The following is a 21,169-nucleotide window of genomic DNA, read 5'->3' as shown; positions in this document are numbered from 1 at the left end:
TTTCCTCACTTCAGTTTCGCTCCTTGTGCATCTTCCTCTTCTCTCAAGGGGACCTCACAGAGCAGAGTGGTCATCCTTGGGTTGAGAGCGTGCCGGAAGTGCCCTGCTACCTTACTGTTAGTTATGATCATAATGAAAGGGATATGTTTATGTTTTTGTTCTGTCGCTCTGTAGAGCTCTTACAAAGATGGGGTTTCAGAGGTAGACGATAAAGCTATATTTTTGTGTACATGAAATTAACCAAAATTCATGAATATGAAGGATATTCACTCTCATAGGATTATCTAACATCGCAATTTCTGCTCTATTAGCCGAGGGTTTACTACGTGCTTATCTGCACGGTCCCAGCTTGCTCCTGGCCGAGCTCTGTGCTGCGACTCAGCTGCTGCTGTAAGAGCAGACACTTCCGTTTGTCATTGTAGCACCCATTTTGATAACACTTTTAGTAAGCGGGCAACAAAGGCAACCCTGAATACCATGGAAAACCTAATTGTTGTCTGTTGATTTGGTTTTTGTGATAGTAACTGTAGACTCTTAAATTCAACGCATTTTTGTGTGTATGTATGTGTTTGCAAGACGTGCACTAGTCTTGAGATGGAGGACTCATTCAAAATTAATATTAGTACTTCTTACGAGGCCCTTAAGAAAAATGCCTAAGCTTTATTCTCCCTGAATAGCACTCATAAGATTTTGAGCAGATGCTGCAGTCATGCTTCAGGGATCAAATATTGATCTTTACTTTAATGTTATGCCATGGGAAAAGTTAATTGTTTACACAGCTGGTTTTCATTAAAACAATTCACCTGATTCATCCGTCTTGCCAAAGTTTGTTTGATACCTGCACTCTAAATGATGCCTGAAGGTTGCCTCTTTCTCTAGCTTTATGTCTGTCTTAATATTAACACCAGCCCGAATTCCCATCAAATGTCAAAAGAAGACAGAAATTTTCAAAGTCAGATGAACAACTAGTTTTTGCCCTGAAGCAGGTGAAAGAGTGACAATTTGCCCCATTCTGTTAGGAAGTTCAAACCAGCACCTGTCTTTTACTCTCTCTTTCCTTAGTTTGATTGACATTTCAGAAAGAGACAGGGAGTTGTAGATCTTGTACCAGGCCAGGGCAAGGTGTAGAGCGAGCCCTCTGGCTAAACTCTGTAGAGGAAAATTAATCCAAACCAACAAGACTTGCAGCCCCAGGCCAGTGAATCAAATCCTCAGCTGACATTTACATGAGTCTGAGGCAACAACAGGGTGTGAAAATAATTTTACTCCAATTTGCTCTCCTGTCAGTGTGCATCTGAAGAAGTGTGTGGTTCAATATTTTATTGTCAGTGTTTTACTGCACTGTGGAGTCCTGTTGGACAGGTTGAAAGCTGAGACAGAATTAGACAACAGTGTTTCAAAGTAACAAGCCAACAACCCATTAAGTGGGGGAGTCATCAACCAAATTGAACGTTTTTGCTTTAAAGTTTAAACCATTAATATTGACCCTTTGCTAAGTCCCTCCCCCCTTGTTTACTGTAGCTAGGCCTGTCAAGCTTTTGCACTCAGCATGTCAATATGCCATATTATTCTGGAAAAATAGTTATGAAATATCAGAGAGAAGTGGACCGAAATGACTACAATATGCATTTGAGAGCTCTATTCACAATTGAATTTGTCGGCGGAGTATTGTGAATGAAAAAGAATTAAAAATGAGGGAGAAGCTGCAAGCGTTAAGTACCCCAGACAGTTCATGTCAAGGCCAAACACATAATGTTACAGGAACATAAGTGTTTCTGCACAGCAGGGTAAATCAATATATAGTCATATTATGAGAAAATGTTAAGTCATGACTCCCTATGGCATCAGAAACTTTCAGCTCTACACCATTAGCAACATATGCTGAGGTTAGCACAAAAAGCCAAATGAAATGGCAGAGCTGGAAGACGTTTTGAGAGAGTTCTATATAACATTCGAAAGATGTTGCTCCACCGTTGTAGGGTAATGTTATGTGAATGGAAAAGCACCCAACATGCTAACACTTATCCGATCACCACGATGAGGAAACAGCAAACCAGCACCCAACTCTTTATTTCCTGCCTCTTTACACTGCTGTCGGAGTTGCAGGTTCCATGTGCATACCATTTCAGCATTTTCCCTTTCAAATGAATGTTGCCATCTCAGCGCCTGCATTAGAAATAACCTTGAGAGCTTGACAGGCATCCTGTGCCAAGTTAGGGTTGTTCACGCAGGACTGGACAGCAAAGCTTAGTCTTAGTTTGCAGGCCTGTATATTAAACTGTACAGCGATATCCATCTGATCGAATGACATATAATCAGTGAGTAGTTGTACTTGCGTAAGTAGCAATACAACAAAGTAAAACTATGCAAGTCTCAAGCTGAATGCAGTGTGATTGCCAGCCTCCAAAGCTGAATTAAGGAAATGAGAGTTAATGCTTTAATATCAGTGTGTGCCACAACCAGAAAAAATAAAACAAAACAGCTATTTTGTCTTTTATTTTAGTCTCCAGAGTCAAAGTACCCAGTCACGATCAGGGAATGCCAGCATTCCCTCGCTGGTATTTTCACTCCTCCGTGTTGTGGATGGACCGGTGTAAACCTTTAACACCTCCCAAGGGATTACTTCCACTTAGCAAAGTGATAATAATCTGGAGCTCATCGCAGGAATGTGTGTAACTTGGCATGGCATGAAAGCTTTTGTAGGAGAAGGGCAATGACATGAATCACTGGAGTAGGTTTTAGGACCAGTCGTCTGTATTGTGTTCATCCTTATCAGCTGTGCAAACCCTCTGGCAGTAACGAGCACAAGCCTTATCGAACAGCTTTGTGAAAGAAAAGTCGTGGAAGTATTTTTGTAGCCTTTCGATCCAATTTCAAATCCGCGAAGGACAAGCCCAACAGATTCTGAGGCATTACAGACATGGGGGAGATTTGGTGGAGGACTAGACAGCCAGAGTACATTAACTTTAGTGGTGTCTTTGCGATGAAAAGCAGGCCAGAAGCAAGAGAGGATGGATGGAATTGCCTGGCATGTCTCCATACAAAAGTTTCTGGCAGGGTTTGTTGGTATAAAAAAAGGAAACTGTTTATTGGCTCCGTACCCTCTGTGTTTCTTTGAAATGTAATCATAACCCAAGCTGGGCATATTTATTGCATATACAGGCAACACACTGGAGTTGAGGCATCTTATTATTTATCAATATTTATCCAGCTAAATATACAGTGTAAACATGAAAATACAATGGTTACATCAGCTTGATTTATAAAGTCTGGATTCCTGGCAGAGAGCTAAGTTTAAATCTCCTGAAATTGAAGTGGCAAACAAGGACTAATCCTCCAGCAGTAGCCAAGCTGGCACAGGCATGAAGCAAAGCACCATTTTAGCTTCAGTTTGAGAATTTTTCAACTTTGAACAAACCTGCTTGCACTAAGGAGGATGAATCAGCGCATCTATTTAGCACCTAAAACAAAGTAGAGCTGAGGCTAATGGAAAAGACATTCATATTACAGGTATTTGGCCCTAAACAAAGGACTGACAATAAGAAATTTTAACCTTATGATAGTGGAAAAGTCATCAAAGTGATTACAAATCATCCTGATGCCTGAAATCCTTTAACAAATGTAATGGCAATTCTAAGTGAAGTAAAAGCAGCGTCTATCTTGTCTGTAGTCGTTGCCATTGTTATTGCTCCTGCTTGGATCTGGCGCACAGCCTGATAACTCCTGACATCGGCATTAGTCCTGCTCATGGCGCTGATTGGCTAATCAGTAGTCCCCCCTGTGACACTCATTGGATTGATTGCTTTTTAACCGAGAAACCTCAGTTTCATGTCATGATGCCAGAAAAAACTGTCAGCTTGGTGAAGTGGGCAGATTCAAAGGTCTGGAGCCACGCAAATAAGTCTGTCTATGGTGCTGCCCAGTGCTAGTTTAGAGAAAGATACTGTGGCAGACAGCGTTATACACTTCTGTTTTTTGGTTTATTACATTATGTTGTCAGGGAACATGTATAAAACACATGGAAAAGATATTTATTGGGATATATGTAGCTACTAGCTTATTTTTAGTCTGCACTCTCTGGGAAACTATCTTACCTGTGGCCACTGAGATGAATACACTGAAAGCAACAATTTTGTTTAATTCTGCAAAACCAGATAGTAGAGTAACCTCACAATTCTGTACAGAAAACAACATAACATGTCGCTGAGATCTACATAGCAAATACTGTAGCTACTGTGAATGTGATCACAGAAAGCTCTTCTCCGCTCCTCGAGGCTTACACACTCATGTTCACGATGATATCTCATTAAAAGGCAACATGTTGTTGATGACCCTGAGTTAACTCCTCAAGTTTTCTCTCAGGATGAACCACCTCTTTGTTTCTTTCTCTTTTCTGTTCATGTTTATTTAACCACTGTTGTCTTTTATTATCCAGCTTAGTCTCACTAAAGCTCTTTAAATTAATCTCATTAAATTTCTTTTTTCATCGGAGACATGGAGGGGCAGTTAGAGTTTCTAGTCATCTGCCTCATTTTCCTTAAGCCCCTATCATTACATCAGTCACATCCTGCTTAATCCTGAACTGCTGAGAACCACCAGGGGAGCGGGATAACCCTGTGACCCCTTTGCTGCCTTTCTATTTATTATTAGTGCGTTGCAGCAGATATCAGGCTCTGAGGTGATATAATGAATTTATAATGACTGAAGGTTTTTTGGAGAGCAAATGAAATAGTCTGAGTCACTTCCCTGTTTTGGTAATGACCCCTTTTATTGTGTCTCAGCTTTGGCATCGAGGGTGAGTACAGCACTTTGCTCGCCATATATCATAATCAGGATGTGGCAGAGGTTATTTACATTGTTCACAATCCAGTGTTTGGGCTCCTTCTTAATTCCATGGTCACTTTCCAAACAGTATCCTTTGCTAATGTGAGGAAAGTTGATCACGTTAGCGCCAAACCTACATGTTTAATAATAACTAGTGGTTTCATGGAGTTGGGATTGACATCACTTGGCTGTTGAATGAAATGCTTTGTCACTGAACAGTAACATTAACAAGGCAGGAATACTGATGAGGGCCAGAGACTCCAGATAGCTGAAAATTCTTTGACTCATATGTTTTGACTCTTTTCAAGCTTTGCAGCGCCAGGTGTCCCTGCTGGAGAGCTGCTAGAGGGTGAAATGAGAAATCTGTCATAATGCTTAAAATATAGTTGATCAGTTGGTCATAGTGTTCTAATTAGGTTAATTAATTAATCGGAGAAAATTGATGCACAGATGTTTCGAATGAGGCTTTGTACTGGGTAATTCTTTATAGATACACTTTGCAGGATCTTCCTTAAAACAAGTAAGACCCATATAAAGGTAATCCCTCTTAATCATCATTTATGACTCTATCTGCAGAAACCCTGCTGTCTGCTTACTTGTGTTTTCACTTTTGTGTTGTCCACGTTTGGGACATTTCTGGTGTTACCCTTTGGGCTAAAAGCTACAAAAGTAACAGACACGGTGCCTGAAAAATTACAAGTGAGGATGGGAATTGAGAACTGGCTCCAAATTGTCCAATGCATCAGAATTATATATTGTTGTAAATTCTTTTTTATTGATGTCGGCATGTTTTTCTGACAGTTGCACATTCCATGGATACTGGATACTTGCAACAACAAGGAGTCCTGGCGGAGAGTGAGAAACTGTCCAAAAAGTTGTTATATTTCATGAAGAAAGATGACAACAGTGAGGCTTGTAATGTCTGGGAAATGAGAGCTTCAAATAAGGGTGGAAACGCCAGCAATCAGCTGAAATGTGGGCTTAAATTCCAGGAATGCCATGTATGTGACACTACACATGAGTGCCACGGCTTAGCAGATATTTTTCTAAATATCTAAAGAAAGACTAAATGAAAACGATTCATGCACTAATGTTCTCTAATTTCATCACCATTATGTTCAGACTCCGATAATAAAACAGTTGCTTTGACGCCGAAAACTGATCAGGAAGGGATAAAGAATCAGACCGATAAGCAGAATTGATAACGGCATTGTTATTAATTCAATCATATCAATTCCCCTCCCTAATAGCGAGGTGAACAAACACAGCTTGTTCCAAAATCTGAGATTTGCTTTCACTCAGGAAGGGCATAGTTTGAATGTTGTGTTTACAAACATTAAGCGACAATTCCTGCATTGTCTTCCTTTGAATACACCATGCATTCCTGCAGCTTTGACAGGAAATGCTGATTTAAGCAGTATCACACTTAAATGCTTCCTGCAGAAACCTGTCAAACAGGCTCTGCAGTACTTTTTTGTCCGTTTACAGTTCGTCTGAACATCCCGTCAACATGTAGACAATAATACAGGTACTGTGGCTCCCTATGATGCCCAACTAACCAAACTGAATTAATTTAATCCTACTTTGCCGGGGTGTATGAGAGACTGAGAGTTTAAATAACAATCCATTCATCTCCTTTTGAAATGGTTCAAAGAGCCATGAAAAAAATGAAATGACAATTCACAGTTGCAGATGGCTGAATCCGAGGCAGACATTTTTCCCTCGGAGCTGGAGTCACTTTTCTTTGTTTTACAGAACAAATTTGAAAGCATCACTATTGCCAAAACATAAACATTTTCAGTTATGTAAGTTTGTTATCATTGCTCCTCCACCATTTGTGCAGGAAAAATTCAATACCTCAAAGAAAATAATTACTATGTTTCTGTCACTGTTATAGTTTTTCCCTTTTGTTGCAACAATATGCCATAAATGATAGAACGTGCAAGTAGAAAAATACGTTTGAATTATGTAGTATTGTTATTGAATCAGTTTGAAAGTGTCCCTATTAGGAGATATTTGGGGTGTTTTTAATAAATCCCTCACTGCCTCATTTGATTCACTTCTGTTGTGACTTCTGCAGCCTTTGGAGGTCTAGATGTCTGAGATAAAATCAATGCCTTCATAGTAACATCATCCTAGTGACTGGTGGGGAATGAAATGAGAAATATCTTGGCTTTGAATGTGCTGATTTCATTTGCTGGCAGAGTGCTGCTGGAGCATCATTACTCCAGAATTTTTAAATGTAGTCTGGTATTTAATTTACTTCTACTCTACTTCTTTTTTGGTAGATATACTGCAAAAAAAATGCATGCACATTGATTCGTTTTTACCCCCCATAACAGGAACAGACAGAATATTTCACTGGCATTATTGGAGCCTTGTCGTTTGGTGATCGTATGGGCGTGTTCGCGGTCAATGCAACCATCAGTCAGTGGCAGTGACAGCACAGGGTTCAACCTAACTCAGGGCTTGTCTGAACAGCGAGGTCATTCGATCTTTGCTCCCACCTCATCCATCAGAATGACACATGCAGATGGCTCGCTGTACATCCATAAGACCTCGTCACATCAGTGGCTCCATATTTAACCTGCTCATGAGCCCCTTCCGAATAAACCCATATGTTTCACACTTCATGTCTCCAGCATCTTTTGATGAGTTATTTTTTTTTATATTAAGCTTTTCATTACATTAAGACAAGCCTATAGGACAGCAAAACAGCATCTTCAAGTGATGCACTGCACACTCCCAGCATCTTATTTTCCCTTTGCAAGACTTTAACATGAATTTGACTCAATTAAATAATTCACACATACTATTCCTTTGTGTCGTGACAAAGATAGAGAGAGGTAAGGCGGAATGGGAAAAGGTAGGCGGAAGGGATGATATAACATTTGTGAACTTGGAACAACACTCTCCCTAAAATAGAAAGTGGAAAAGCAAGACTCTAATCTGTGATGCCCGGGTGAATTTACAGCCCTGAGGTGATCCGTGGACACGGGAGATTAAGAGGTTTGTAGACTTGCAAAGAGTTTTCGTAATATAGCTGAGCCACAAGTTCTGAACCAGAGAAAATTGTCCTATGTGTTGGACACAAACTGACCCAGAGTCCATCTAATGTATATGTCTCTTAGTGGAATATGTATGTACTACAAGTTCTGCAATTGTGCAGTTTGTTCTGCATTAATAATGCCAAACTGGGGAAATAACATGAAGTATCAAACTTTTATGATGTCCTCAACAGCATAAAAGACCTGCAGACTCAACAGTCCTTACTTCTTCTTTTTTATTTATATATTTTTTATAACAGTTACCTCTGAACATATGGCGAGGCTAAGATGTACCATAGTGAGGACTCAAGTGGCCTGAATGAAAAGAAAATGGAAAAATTCATTTAGAAGAAAGCCCCAGGCTGAGCAAGCGATATATCACATTTATAATGAATGATTATGAATGTTGAAGTTTTTGGGTTTCAGATTTCTTAAGAAGTAGTTTTTTTTTTTTTTTTTTTAAATGTGTGGATCTGAACAGCACATTTGGCATGTTCTTTTTAAAAAATCCTGTGGTTTTTACAAACCAGTGCTGCTTTTAACTTGTGCTGTGCGGATATGGGAATATTTTCTAGCTGAAGAGATGTCATGGTTGGCGTTGGATGTGTGTAAATCCATTTTCCTCCATCACCGGCTCACTATTTGCTTACACTGGGCATAATGAATCATTAATTCACTGCTGTCACTTGCAGCCCACAGTCACACTGAGCAGAATTAACTCTTGATCCAGTGGAGCAGAGAAGGAACAAAGAAGTGCAGGAGCGTGAGCCTCTCTATATTTGTCTCACTCCAAACAGCAAACTATGAATCCGTTTAGGTGTTGACAGGACGGGTGTTTTCTAATAAGGCTGTTACGCTGCACCCTCTGATGCATGTTGTTTTGATTGTGTTTTGCATTTTTATAATTTTATCGTCGCTCATTATTCCCCAACCTCCTGTTCATCTGTGCTGCAGGTATTTTCAGACTTTGAACAACAGATGATTTTCTGTTCCACAGTGGGTGATAGAGCATTGCTGTGGGTGCTATTCTCTTTTTTTCCTTTTAAATAAAGTAACCTCTCAAACTATAAATAGGCTATGGGTTATAGAGCATTGGTTCCCAACCAGTGGTTTTTGTACCCCAGAGGGTATTTTTGCAGATACATGGGAAAATGTGAGAATTGTACCTCAGTACCTCAATTAATTGGAAAAAAAAAATTGAATATTAAGATCCATATTAGGGATGCTATTTTAGATATTTGTTTCCGACCATCATCAACTGAAAAACAGGCAACAGAGTCCCAGTTCAAAGTTAAGACTCTGTTAAGATGCTGCAGACTTTTTTCTTTTATAGTTCCAGAAATAATTGCTATAAACGATATTATCGTCATCTTGAGACAATTTAATCCCACTGATATAATGGTAATGATGAGTTTGTGTGAAGGAGCTTCTTCAGCCCCGCCTACAGTGAAACTCTGACGCAAAGAGTAGACAAGAGGACAGAAGCAGTGCGACCAAAAATGACAGAAAATCGTCTCAGCATTTAAAAAAACAAAAAAACAATATTAATTTGGCTTAGGTAGGTAGGTAGGTATAATGTTCAGGAAATTCCTGCTGTGTAAATGGCGTCATGTTGGTGACTTTCTTATGTAAGCAAATATGCATGTAAACCCAATGGCAGATATGGTACGATATATGGAAAGGACTTTGCTAACTTTTGCTGAGCTCGATGAGTTGACATTGTGGCAGACCTAGCATTCATGTCAACTGTGTGTCTGCCTGTGTGGCATACTCTGTGTTAGTAGGACGGCAAAATTTAAGACACTGTTAATCGATATAGTGGCATGTATCAAGTAACTTTCTGTTGTGAGAGTTTGCAGCTAGCACTAGCAAGTTGTCCAATAAGCTACTTCTATAAAAGGCACGTTTGCTTGCAGAGCGTTTTTTCCTTTATCCCAGAATAATAATGGGTGCAGCAAGACCATTCTCCTGTGCTGACACAGCAATGTGGAGTCTGGCTGTGCGTGACTATAGGACAATAGTTCACCCAAAAGGCTTGGAACTGCTATTAAACGATGCATTTTAGTCAAATAGATGAGGCACCAATAAGAACTTTAGTGAAATTGTCTCTCTCAGATGATGTAGATTACTTTAATGAGTCTGAATTGCTATTCCAAAATCTCTCATTAATACCCAGTTGAAATCAGTGTGTAATTATTGTGGAGACATTAACGTGCACCTCAAAATCATTATCTTTTCACTGGATAATAAATTGTGCCCCACAGATAAGGTCACTGGCATCCCACTGGACAATGAGACAGCTGCAAAGTGAAATAAATCATAGACTGAAAGATACACTTTTAATTTTCCTACAGGACCTGAAGATACCCTCAAATGACTTCCTGCTCACTGCTGGTAGATTTAAATTCCTCTGTGAGCTCCACTGAGTGCATCTTTAAAGTTAATGTTGCTTATGTTGAGGCGACATGTTGTTGAAAGGGAGAAAATGTAGAATTTCTGAAGACAAAGGACTTATTTCTTGTTCTTTCAGCAGCTGTAAGGCTCAGTTTTTAAATCCTTCTTCTCTTTTCATTCCTTTTCCCCTTCTGTGGACCTGAGGAGGAATTTTTTCCAATAAGACTGGTTGACTGCCGCTGCATGTCTGTCTCTTTGTTACCTCCTGTGGCAGAGGCTCAGCTGTTATGTCCCCCCACCCCTCACCCCCACAGTCACACTGTCATAGAGACAGAGCCGGTCTAATTGGTAATAACCCTTTAGCTGTCATAGCTGTGGTTCACCACAGCTTCTCGGGGAAAAGTGAAGAATACCTGTTTGCTGTTATATCACTAGTGTGAGACGGTTTGTGACGGTGTGTCGGTTAACATGTTAGAGCAGGGCCGTAAATACAGACAGGGCAGGCAGTGTGGCTGCTCTGGGGCCCAGAGAGAGCAACAATGTGCTGGCTGATGTTTTGGGTTCAGAATGGGCCCTCAATAAATATTATTCATATATTATTTATAATTAATTATTAGTATTACAAATTATATATATATATATTAATTGAATATTTTAAATAATAAAATAATTAAAATAATTTGATCTGATGTATTTTTAAAAAATATATATACATAAAAATGATGAATAGTTTCTTATTTTTTCAGTACTTAGTGTTTTACGATCCTCCAGAGCCATTATTGGGTGCTAAGAATGTCTATCAAAAGCGTCTTTACGTAGCTCTTAGCCAATCGTATCAGTTATTACCAGATGACGTACAACGAAACAAATTGATGTTTACATCTATGGTTTACATAGCTAGACAAGCCCATCTCTACTTTGAGACTAAAATGCTCAATTCTGCTTCTGTAACGTTTTTCTGCAACATGTTCTAACTTTGGCTGCTCTGTAGTTTCAGCTCAAAGTCTACCGGCAGTGTGTGTGTGTGTGTGTGTGTGTGTGTGAGAGAGTGTTGCTTGCTGCTTTGCTTCTCCAGTTCTCGCTTTCTGCAAGATTATTTATTTTTACGCCTTATTCCCCCTCATGTCATTCAGCCACACACATCCACTGATTTTATGGGCAATAGAAGAGCTGCTGCGGGTCTCTCGGTGGCTCCGCTGTCCCCCGGCTCGTAGTGAGGTCACCGGCGTGACAGCAGCGAGTGGTAGCGGGGCTAGTTGGTAGATTAGGCTTTTGCCAAATCATGTCGGAAGCAAGGCTAAAACATACTTTTTGGTGGTGAAACAGGAGTGTAAAGTCAAACATTGTTCTTATTTTAAAATAAACTTTGGCTCTAAACTATTTAAAACACTGTCTACAGCTAGATCGAAAGAGAGTTTCGCGTCTGCTGCAGCCATGTTGGATCTGTAAGAAAACTACAAAACTACAAGCTTCCATCTGTCAAGTAGTACATCGTCTTGCCGTCCCTCCCCGTTCTGTGATTGGATCCCTAAAACAGGGCTAAGAAACGGCTGTAGTTGCCAGACTGCATGCAGGTTCGAAATGAAATTGAGCGTGCAAGGCAGTATGGGTATACCCAGGCTAGGATGATACAGTATCTAGTGCAAAATCCGTCAAGCAGAGGACATCTGCTAGCCGAGCCAGCAGTTGCGCCTGTCAAAAGTGGCAGCAAGAAAATACAATACAGAAAAAAAATAAGAGAAGGTGGCAAAACTCCCTAAATTGTTGGTAAAATATATGAATGCCTAATAATTTGTGTTCCTTGTGACTAGTAACAAACATGTACTGGGCTTCAAAAGTCAAAACTGACTGACACCAGTTAGTCTATTAGTTTGCAGCTTTACTTGGAGGTTGTATATGTTTTACACTTTCAAAATGTTTTTGTTTGGGGTTATTATTTTGCAGGGTTCTGTCTCTGCAGGATTCTTAGCTTAAATATTATACTTTCTCTGTATAAATTCTGCACAGCTACAGCTCAGGAGTCTTCCCCATTATTGCCCATTTTTCAATATGTTCTCTAAGTGAAGTGCCTGGCTCTGCTCCTCTCTGTTTATGACTTGCTGTTTGTGCAGCAGAAAAAGGTCAAACTAGACAAATAACTTGCGAAAAGGCAAACAAATAGCCAAAAGATGTTGTTCCCATGATTTCTAACAGCAAGTTTTCACAACACTGGTAAACGTATGATTCTCTCTGAAGCGATTCCTTGAAAACACAAACACTTCTCAGCTTTGTGCATGTCGAATTATAGCCACAACACGTTGAAAGCCTCGCTGATGTGTGAGAAAAGACTGTCTTCATCTGCATGTTTGTTTGTGTGAGACATACAGTGTGATCTGATTTGAGAAACTTCATAATGGAGCTGTCCTTCTGTAGTCATTAGCATCGACCTTTTGCCCACATATTTCACTTTTTTTGGAGTCCACAGGAAGTATTTTATGGCTATTAGTATGGAAGACCATCTTTATATGAAAACCAAGAATATTCTTTTGTTGTTGCTGGCACTGAAACAATGCAGTTAAATTCCTTTGTGCATGAATAATTGTTTTTGCTCCTTTTGGGACATTGTAATATAGCCTTCTTTATTTTCTCATTCTTTCGTGTCTCAACCAGTCCTGCGCTAAACGAAATTGGAATGGAGCGCGAATGTTTGGGAGTCAGTGTTCTCCCATTTCTGATGACCGATGGCAGGAGAGAGATGAAAGGCCTAATGTAAAAAGCCATGCCTCTGCTGCTTTTCCTCCCCACCTCAGCTCCTCATTCCTCCCTTCTCACCTAAGCGCCAGTGCATCTTTTCACAGTCATGAAAGAATTCAAGGTGGGGGGGGGGTTCTGTCAGTCGTGTCCACATACACGGCACACAGATGCAAAGATGCACATATTCCTCCTCCTCCACCTCCTCCTGTCATCCCTTCCATCCTCCTACTTCTCTCCATTCCCACTTTTCTTTCCACCTTGTTTCTAAGGTACTATACACTTTATGGGGAAAACAACCCACGCAGTTTTGGCTGAGTGAACACGCTTAGAGCTTTGAGCTTCTGGGATTGTGAATTCTTTTATGCTACTTTGTGGTGATGAAGCCTCGGATGATGGCTGGCTAAATGGGCTGAGGAATTTCCCTCTGTGCAGCAAGGATACACATCATTTGTTAAGCAAGCTGCCTTCAATTATCAATCAAACACAATGCTAACCATTAACATGAACTTCAATGAAAAGCTTATTTGTACACCAGCTCAAAAACAGGAATGAGGTTGTCCTTTGGTCATCTTGCTACCAGACACAAAGCTGGTGCAGTTTTTATTTTTCACGATTCCTCCCCTGCCGTAAAAAGAGAGCAGATTTCATCTTAAAAATCATCTCTTTTTGTTTGTGCTGCTCAGTTTGTGGTCCCATTTGTCTTAATAGTTGCATTTATGTTTTTTCCCCCGTGTCGTTCGCACCTCTGTGCCTCACGCCTCCTCTTATGCTGTCGGCTCACATTCAGAAGAGCTCTAATTGAGTTTTTGGACAGCCGGCCCGCTCTCAAACGCTCCATGGGAGATAAAAGAAATTTTGCATTACAGCATCAAAGGGGTGCCCCCGCACCCTCACCCCATTCCACTTCCACACTCACCAAAACATGATGAGATCAAATGAACATCTAAGGTCAGTGTAGCTCCAAAGGGTTAATGATGTGGAGACTGCACTCAGATTTTTAATTCACACTCTGGGCAGATAACTACCCTCCACCAATTCAAGTCTCATCCTTCCACTGATGACTCATGCACTTTGCACTTTGTGAACAACCTGTTTATTTAAAGCACTTTATATGAATACATTTGACTGTAATTTGACGTGGCTTGGCTTGGATCTGTCATTATCTGACACTGTCTACTTCACCGGGATCAATAGGCTGTTAATGGTGGCAGACATGAGGTAGACGCTGGCATTTCTAAATTCAGCAGTGGCATGGAGGATCCTGTTGACACTTATTTGAAGTTGGAGGTAATTCACAGTGAAGGGGCTCTTTTCTGAGATCTTTTCACCAAGGTTCACATTCTATTTTCTTTTTATCAGTCTTCATATGGCTCTCATAATGTAATTCCTCTAAGAGTATGTAATAACTGCTATGCCTCTTACTTGGACAGAGAAAATTATGCAACTGTATCAGACTCTGACATCTCTCTTCAGAAGTGAAGTGGGGGTATTTTGAGTGTGCTGTTGCACCCTCATACAGTCTATAGAGATTTATATGAAGCTCTCATATCCTGCCCTATAAGACCAATTGTAATCCACTGACCTCGGCTGAGTGAAGTGAGCTAAACAGAGGGGAGTGTGTGTGTTTGTGTGTGTTTGCCTGCACCAGTTCAACACAGGATATTCATTAATACGGCAATGTGTCATTTGCGATGGCGACAAAAGGTTTTTATCTGAGTGGCCATTCAGTGTCAATGTTATATCAACCCAGCAGGTATTAAAGGCCATTTCAAGAGCCGGTTATTGCACACACAATCAGCTACCTTTTCAATGTTGCAATCACTTGCATCACAGGGTCATTGTTGTCAAAGCCACAACTATTATATGTAACTCTGCTGAAAGACTTGGCCTGGATGCAAAGGACATTTTTAAAGTAACCTGTGTTTCGCTTTTTTTTTTTTTTTCGTCGTAGTAAACAAAGAAAGGTTAATTCAGTGTTACTCACTAACACTTGTATCCTTGAGGCCTTGTGGGTATCCTTGACCGTTGGCTGATTTTGAATATTTGCCTTTTTGCAGTTGTCCACTTCGTTTGCTTTTGTTGGTGCATTGCTCCTTCTTTTCAAGTTACCTCTGCAACTGCCAATCAGTGGAATGGCTTGAAACCTGCTTGCAAGCATGTGCGTCCTTACACGTGCATGAATAGGAATGGGAATCAAGAACAGGTTGTGATTGAGAACTGGTTGCAAATTGTCTTATCCATCATAATAGTATGTTTCTGAGCTTATCAATAACTTTTATCGCAGAACCCCTTTGCTTCAATTTGCATGCATAGTGTCTTTCAAAATAGACTCCTGTGTTCACACAGTAAATCCACTTGACTAAGGTTAGAGAAAATGACAGAATTGGACTTGAAAACAATTGGTTCCACTACAACTACAGACACAGTTAGGCAAATTGCATATTGACTCCAAACAACAATGTTGACTCTTACACAAGACACAAACACCTCTGTCTACTGAGTCAAAGTACAGGGTTTGTTTGACACTTGGTTGAAAACTCCACACTGTAACTTTTAAATAGTCTTCACAAAGTAAAATACTTCCAGTACAAAATCTGTGGAGTCACTGTGCTGTCTCACACACGTTTAACTTGAACTTAAAGGCTAAATCCTTAATTTCTTTAATCATATATTAATGATGATGACAAACAGCTTCTGACAACATCAATAACTTTGATTTAGTTTTCTTCTGGAGTAAGTATTAAAAGATGTGTCAACACCAGGATGTGTAGCAGGTTCCTTTTGAATTTTGGGGGTCGGGCGACCCTTGTGTTTATATTTGGATCACGGATTGTGCTTTTGAAGAGCTTGGCAACTGTCTAGTGCTCATAGAGGTTATTTGTGAGGTTACAAAGACCTGTTCTGCAATCAGTGTTGATGTCTGAAAACAAAGATTGAATGAGTCTCGAATCTGTCTTAATTTTTGGCTGTGACAGCGGAGATATCGCGTCCGTGTGGAACTCTTTAGAAAGATGTCTTTTAACTAATGTGAGAGGGCGAGAATACTTGAATGCTTTTGGCAAATTTTCAAGGACTCTGTGTTTTATCACTTGTGTCTTGGAAAGATTACATAAGAATAAACAGCAAATAACAGTGTTACAGATCACTTTAAACGTTTTTAACTCCTTGAGGCAAATGAGTTTTGTTCACTGACAGGTCTGAATGTCAAAGATGCTCGGGTACCTAACAAAATGGATCTCAGCTCATGAACTTTAACATATAAATTGTTTTATTCTGTTCTAAGCTTCTAAAAGTCATGTTCCACAGTTTTTCTGGCCTTTATTTCAAACTATCCAATTTGACTCACGCTGTCTCGTTTTCCTCTTCACCTCTCATCTCTTTCCTTCCTTTACAGCCTCATGGGGCTTCATAGTGGCTGCTTCTCTTCCATCTGTTTCCCAATCAATTTGGTCTCATTTCCTGCCAATTGGTCCACCTCCATGGGCTAAGGCTCATTTAACAGGAAGCATCGCATGTTGAGATCATCAGCTGTAGTTATGGTGATCAGTCCGTGAACCTCTCGGCGTCACAGGAGCTTGCCTGGAGTTTGGCCATTTTATTGAAGTTTTGAATATAGCCCTTAACAAGACCACTGTGTGTGTGTGTATGTGTGTGTAAGCGGCAATGTTTCAGCAGATGGCTCACAGATTAATTCATTTAACAACGTGAATGTTTAATGAAGAAATCATTGTGCCTGTGGTCAGGATGCTGTCAAAGTTTCTGTGGTTTATTGATGCACAAGCATGGTTTCTGTTTGGCTGTTTGTTTGTTATGCAAGCTGAAAGCCATGTACTGACAACTGACTGTAATCTGCATACACTGTGACACTGCCAGCTCATTTTAATTGCAGGATCGCATGTTGCTGTTTGCAAACAACAAACCAGCCTCCCAGTACAGCAAATATGACTCTTCATTACTTTATTGCCACTGCCTTAAACACTGTATAATCACCATCACGCATTTACTTAAGACTGGCACCAACATGGCGCCTATCTTAATCCTCTAAACCGTAATGTCTCACCCATACAGTATTTATGACCGCCCATATTTCTCCTCTGTTAGAGCTGCTGTCTTCCACCGAGCCCTATTCTCAAATTCATGTGGTTCTCTGAGTACAACAGAAGGCTTACAGGAAAAAAAAACAAAAATGTGTCCTCACTGATGTGCCAGAAAGATATATTTATGTTTTCTCTCATAAATTTTAAAGCCAGCTTTAGCTCACAGGAGTGTTGAAGAGAGGAAAGCGGAGCGGTTTTGCTGGTCAGCGAGTTGCTCTTACACCTCTCCTGTGCACCGGCTTCCGACACTGAGGAGAAATATGTGACAGTTTGCAGTCTGGTTGAGGTCTTACTTGGGTTAAGCTGTTTCAGGCCTCTTTGATAGCCTGCAATTGAGTTTCCAGCTGATGTGCATAAACCAATTAACAGAATTATCCTGTCCACCTTTGTGGCTCCTTTGTGGCTTGAAAGGTCCTTTAGCAGTAAAATGACCAACGGAGCAGAAGGTTAAACTTCAGTGTGCTTCTTCTGTAGCTCGTACAAGGGCTGTTTTATCCCCAATGCATCTTTACATATATTTAAAATTGACAATATGGACCTGGAAATAATAAACATGTGATTTTTTTTATTTTTGTCCTATACCCTGGTCGGTGCAGTATAACATCAAAACAATATGTTTAGATTAATTCTTTAAAAATGGGCAATATGTTTTCCTGCTGTTATGAGTCTCAAAACAATAATTTAAATTTTTTTTATAAATGTCGTGTCCTTGCACTCTTCTACCAGTTAGAATTCCTTCAGTATTATTATTCAGGAGGTTTTTACTGGGAGACAAAATATTTGCAGAGTTCTTCTCTGCTCTAAACAAACAGACCAGGTGATTAAAACTGGTTTTAATCAAATCAGTTTCATCTTAAATATCTGTGATTCTTCAGTGCTGTTTGGCACATCAGCAGAGGGGCTGGAGCTAATCTGCCACCAACACCTGCCCTGCTTGTTTCTCTACACAAAAACTTAAGATCCAGATGTTCTGGAGGTTTTTAGTGGGAGCTGAATTATCTGCAGAGTTCTCCTTCTCTCCAAAAAAAATGGACCCGGTGATTTAAACAAGTGAAAATACTAAATAAAGGGAGTTTCATGTTATAAATCTTTGTTTCTCCGATGCTGTTCAGCGCGCCGGTAGAGGAGATGCTGCTCACGTTTGTTCAGCTTGTTTCTCTGATAAGTTAAGATCCAGATGTCCAATGACTAAAATCCTTCATCCGGTTAAAATATATAGTTGAAAACAAACAATAAATCATAAAAAATATGGTGTAAAACCTAATAAAAGGTCAAATTATGACGACTTCTGGCACACAACCACAATGCTGACGCATACACAAAGAGGATATGATGTGATGTGAGTGTGTCCTTGATCATTTCTTTGGAAACTTTTTGGATAATGTAAAAACATAATTCCATAAAATGTATAACACAGATCATATACTGTATACCGTATATGAGATTTCTGTCTTCTTTATTGGGATTCAGGAAAGTCTAAATATGGTTTTAATCACACTAAATCCACACAATACGGAGCTGTGATTTCTGTCTGCACATGAAGTAGCCGGTCTTATCAGTGGGAGCAGATGGAGAGCGTCCAAGTGAGAGGCTCAGTCTGGCTCCATGTATGTCATAAGTAAGAGGATGACCTTGGCTGCATCTCAACTGCAGTTCAACCATAAGAAACACACCCTTTATGTCCTCTTCTCGCTGTCTTTCTGTATGTCTGTCTTTTTGACTCTCTCCCTCTCACACAAACTGCCTTGCTCCTACACATTCCTGTATGCAGAGTTACAGCTGGAGACAATATACACTCCTCCACACCATCACTTCATCACAAAAAAAGCCATTTGTAAGACACTCGCCGAGGCGCAGAGGCGCTTGTAAAGCCCTTACCTGCAGGTGATTAGATACTGAGTCATTTGTAGCAGTTACCACGGTGGGATGAAGTATTTGCTTCAAGGTTAAGCCGTTGTTGGTTAATATCAGAAGCAGACTCGATAAACATTCTAACCCTTTTTGCCAAGGCATTCAATGAAGTTTGAGCCATATTTTTATCATGCCCTAACAGAACTCGCAGCTCTTAAATCAAACCGACACTGGGTATTTGAGTCATATAACATAAATCCCAGAAGACATTAATCAAGGGCAGTTTTTCTGTGTAGCTGCTCTTGCTTTGCTGCACTCGCAGGACAGGATAAACAGTCGCTGAAAGGTGATATCAATGTATTTTCGGCCAATAAATTTGAAGAGCTTTGCTCGTAGATTTATATTGGACCGTAGCTAGGTGAGATAAGCGGCTCCGTTTATGAGGAATAGAGAAGTGGGGCTGTGAGTGAAAATGTCATGAGATTTGCTCTGTTTAATTCAACCTATCAAGTTTTAGTTGTTCCCACTGTGGCTCTGTGCTGCAGGTTTGGCCTGAGGAGACTCCTGTGTGTCTCCTTTAACACACAAGCAGTCACCAGGTGGTTCTTTTCACCTGCCTCCAAATTTTACTGTTGCATAATACATGCAGAGATTTAACAACTCTTTTAAAGTTCATACTTGGCCTTATTATAACAGAATGACTTAGTAAGTGGAAATTAAAGCATCACAACATTAAAGCAGTTTGGAGAAACAACTAGTTGTTATGTTGAGCTAAGTTATAAATATTTACACCCAATAACTGGCAGGTGTAACAGTTACATAGCTAACTGCAGCAGACAAATGTGAGCTTGCTAATATCTTATCTTAGAGTAAGAGAGAAAAATGTAATGTGGTTAAGACATCTGACCTGGCACTCGATAATTGCGGTTTAAACTAACACATTCACATTCACAACACATTCATAGTAACTTCACCTAGGTTAGCATAATCAGATATTTCCCATATGCCTCATTATAAACTGCATGGGCACATATTTCTCCATGTATCCATATATTCAAGTAACCATGAAACAGCTTGCATAGAGTGCTATTTGATGCTGCATATTTATACGTTTCCGGTTAACAGAAAGCTAAGGGGCTTATTGGTGATAATGAGTGGGTGTTTTTGGAGGGATTTTTTAGTATGTCTGAAATTGTAGTTTGAAACCAATAATATGCAAATTACATACTATTTCTGGTGAAATATTACAGCATGCAGACACTGGAAACTATGCCTGCATTAATATCCCACAGTCAACACTCATAACAGACAATGACAGACAGCGACCAATGCCTAATGTCTTCACTTTACGTTTGATTTGCTTAGTGTTTGTTGTTTTTTTCTGTTTGGCACTGCTATTCATTTTATTTCTCACTGTTTCTTCTGTATATGCTTGAATGGGATTAAACATAATTTTAAATCAGCCTTTACTCCTAACTTCAAACCCAAACACAGTCATGGGATTACAAACAGATGGTGCAAAACAACTGAAATCCCAACATTGTCAAAGATTCAAACATGCACCATGTTGTGGGAGCAGATCTGTTGCTACCTCCCAAACAGTAGATCTTATTTTGCCTGCAGGGAATAGTTACAGTGTTGTGTGATTTGCCCTTGTGCCTCCCAGATGCTCAGTGTATGGATGGACATTCTCACATGTTACAAAAGTTGACTGATTAAACAAGAATTTCGTCTCCTATTCCTCACAGTTTCTCTGTAAAAAAACAGCACTTGAGGATTTTCTTCTTCAGAGTTATTCTCTGTGAAACTGGGAACTAAAGCTTATATAATTACTTGACCTTTTATCTGTTACTTTAAAGGAGTGGCCTTCACATGTAATGTATGACACATTTCTGTTTCAAACTGGTAATGAGCTATTGTACATTCACATTCAGACTCTATCTGGATAATTACCATTTCATATTATTGTGGGAAAAGCCCCCTCATTCAAAGGGTATTTCATGCAAATTGAGACTCGGGTCAAGCCGGGTTGCAGATTTAAAGTGGAAACTTGAAAATGGTAATTGTCTCATTCAGTCTTCTTTATGGCTCAGTTCAGAACGCCCCTGCAGACTCAGCTAAAATTCAGAGCAGATAGGCCAAGACAGGTCATCCGTATGAAGATGAAATACTTCATCTTGTTAGAATACCTTTTATAAAATGCAAGAAAACAGTTGTTGATTT

General features: G+C 39.9%; 1 protein-coding gene across 1 annotated transcript in view; it reads left to right on the top strand.

Moving 5' to 3' along the window:
* The window catches only part of chrm3a (cholinergic receptor, muscarinic 3a), a 96,131-nt gene that overhangs the window by 9,089 nt on the left and 65,873 nt on the right, over nt 1-21,169 (top strand). The gene's annotated exons all lie outside the window — the stretch shown is intronic.

This window comes from Centropristis striata, chromosome 20 (genome assembly GCF_030273125.1).
Source record: "Centropristis striata isolate RG_2023a ecotype Rhode Island chromosome 20, C.striata_1.0, whole genome shotgun sequence".
Classification (NCBI taxonomy): Eukaryota; Metazoa; Chordata; class Actinopteri; order Perciformes; family Serranidae; genus Centropristis; species Centropristis striata.
Note: the sequence above shows the minus strand (reverse complement) of the source record. Positions and strands in the feature narration are given on the sequence as shown.